This window comes from Antechinus flavipes, chromosome 2 (assembly GCF_016432865.1).
Source record: "Antechinus flavipes isolate AdamAnt ecotype Samford, QLD, Australia chromosome 2, AdamAnt_v2, whole genome shotgun sequence".
Taxonomy (NCBI): Eukaryota; Metazoa; Chordata; class Mammalia; order Dasyuromorphia; family Dasyuridae; genus Antechinus; species Antechinus flavipes.
The window spans coordinates 94,719,219-94,722,304 of record NC_067399.1 but is presented as its reverse complement, the minus strand read 5'-3'; the positions used below and the strand labels follow the sequence as shown (position 1 = coordinate 94,722,304).

The window sequence follows — 3,086 nt, the reverse complement described above, 5'->3', positions numbered from 1 at the left end:
CTGTTAAAAGAAAAAGAATTAATAGATTTGCATCCAAATAGAAAATGTATCCAGATTTACATGCTATCTGCTTTCATGCAGCATTTTTTGATTCAATTTAATTTAACAATGCTTTATCATCCTATTCTGTGGGAAAGAATCATAAGTACACGGGCCTAGTAGCTGCATCACAAAGTGCAATCCCTTTCTCAGGGCACTTGCAATGTAATTGTTTGTCTAATGAAGACTGAAATAAGTCAAGGTTTAGTTGTTTTGTTTTTCATTAAGAATAACATAATTGTCAATAAAAGGTAAAATATTGTGGCACAGCAATAATCCTGGGTCCTTTACAGATGTGCCAGTGGGAAGCCAGCTGAGATCAGTTCTGACAAATTAAAATGGCTTCAAGTATGGATCCAGGGACTGACTATACCTGCAATTCAAGAAAAAGCCTTCACCAGCAATTTGGCTATCAAATGATGAATTATTTGGCTATGGTGATCCATGAATTAGATCAAAATACAAAGATGACTCTTAGTTCTGTGTGATCCTTTTATAGCATCTGAAAATACTAAGTTAACTGTTGGTATTCTGAAGGCAAGATTTCTGTCAGTCAGTCAATAAACATTTATTAAACAGGATGTGCCATGAACTATGATAACCACTAGGAATATAAATAGCAGAAATAGGTTATATAAATAATATATAATATATATAAATAGACAGTCCCTGCCCTCAAGAAACTTCCAATCGAATGGGGGAGACAACAGGCAAATAAATATATACAAACAAGCTATTTACCGGATAAAAAGGAAATAATTAAAAGAGGAAAGGCATTAGAATTAAGAGAGGTTAGAAAAGACAACCTACAGAAGATGGGATTTAACTATCATCCAATGACTGATGAGCCAAAATATTATCGGAAGAATTTAGTTGTAGTCATACATTTTCATCATAAACAAAGTAGTTAGAGAACAACAGAGGAATAACTCACTATTTCTCCTTGGAGTCACAAATAAAGCAATCTCTAGTGTAAGTTTCATTGTGTATTCAAGGTGAACAAGAAACATCATTTCATGGAATACTTGATCATCTTACCTAGTAGTGTTTAAGATAAGAGCAAGCAAGAGGCCCACCAGAAGAAAGTTAAAACTTTTGTACTAATATCTGTCGCAGAAAGGAAGGAGAAAGACCAAGTTAACGAATGAGGAATAACCTTAATGCTTAGAGAACTAAAACAGTTGTGCTCAGGAGAATGGTGAAAAATATCCTAGATTTCCTAGGATTAGGGAAGAAACAAAGGGTTTCTAGATTTCACAGAGATCACATGCCTACACAATTTGAATATTTTCTTCAAGAGAGTCAGAAAATAACAAGAACTCAACAAAAAATGAAATTGACTATATCTTAACAAAAACAGGAAATGACTAAGGATATTTTCAGAATAAGTTCTCTGTGTGCAGTAAGATCATCAGATGGTTAGAAATCAAATTAGAAAATAGAAGAAATAAGAGACAATATAAGCAACTGTAACTCCAATCCAATTTATTTAAACAAATTGACTGAAAACTAGGAAATGGATGGAAGTAGTTATCATGTCTAAAGGAAGTCTAATCAATGTAAAACAAAGACCCCACCCCACAAAAAAAAAAAAAGGCTCCAAAATGGTTCAATCAGCAAATATTTGATTTTCCTGGCAAGCAGATAGACATGACGGCCAAGAATAACATCAATTTAAAGTATAAGCTCATTTATAAAACTTTGCAGAGGAAGATAACAGAATATTATGAACATTATTATCTCATAAAACAACAAAAGGTAGTGAAGAGGAAAAATAAGCCTGTAGAAAACATGGCATAAGACCCAACTAAATAAGATTAACCCAGTAGTATTTGAAGATAAAATTGGAATGAGGGCAACAAAAATACAAAATGGAACAGATTTGTCATGGATACCATAATGATCATTTCTTATCATTGTTAATTATGATTAGAAACCATCATATTTGGTCTCTAATTCCCTCCGCACCTGTGGTATTATATAGAAGAGAGCAGAAATAAGTCAAGAAAATTAAATTGGGAATGATAGCTAGAATCTGACCAAATAGAGACTTGTACTAAAAGCATAATTTTAAAGGTATACAAAACAAGTTTCAAAATATCTTAAAAGAAAAAATTCCAAAAGAATGAGAAAGAATCGTTGATAGCACTAATATTTTTAAGTGACAAGGAAGACATCATGACTCTAGGTTACCTTTTAAGAAAATATAATAGGTTCTGAGATTTATTTTCTCTGTATCTTTGTGTGGGTGATACATTTTGTCCAGATTGTAAAATGAGGATAAACAACTAATAGAACTCATCCAGCCATATGGGCATTTTAGACAGTGTAAATGGACAATGAGTTGTGCCCAAAATTAAATAGAAGAAGTAGAATGGGAAGAATTGCTTCTAGGAAATTGCAAACTTCCTTTAATTACCCCAGATTTCTTGAAAAAAAGATTTAGTTTTTAAACACCAATATTCTCCTGGTTTTATATGACCATAAATTATGGAATACTGTATTCAAAAAGAATTGATACCATGTATAAGCATGACTTAGAAGGCAATGGAAAAATACAGGATGACTATGAGCAGACTGTAACATATCAATAACAAATATGAAGAACCAGAGAAAAAAGAGTCAATAAAGAAATGTAAAGGCAGGAATGGATTTGAATCTGTGTCAATGAAAGGAACATTTACATCTATGTAATCATATCCATTTGAGCATTTGAAAGAAAGGGTATCCCCTCTTCCCCCATAGAATGTAAGGTCCTTGAGGGCAAGATCTGTTTCATTTTAATCATTGTTTCATGTGTGCTTTGTAAATAGTTAAGTTCTTAAGAAATGCTTGTTGAATTGAACTGAAACTAAGAAACTAAAGTCAGTTTTTTAAAAGGTTAATATTCTTCCAGTAATGTTTTATAACTGTGAACTATGGAATACCAGACCTTATAAATAGCACATGATCCAAAGGGCAGAAGAGAAAATTCATGATGGGTATAAACACATTCCAGCTCATTATGAGTTATGATTCCTGTGCAAAAAGTATCATAAAAGATATCA

At 32.3% G+C, this 3,086-nt stretch overlaps 1 protein-coding gene across 1 annotated transcript in view; it reads right to left on the bottom strand.

Annotated features, from left to right (window-relative positions):
• PPP1R21 (protein phosphatase 1 regulatory subunit 21) overlaps window positions 1–3,086 on the bottom strand; it is a 144,326-nt gene that overhangs the window by 96 nt on the left and 141,144 nt on the right. The window lies entirely within an intron of this gene.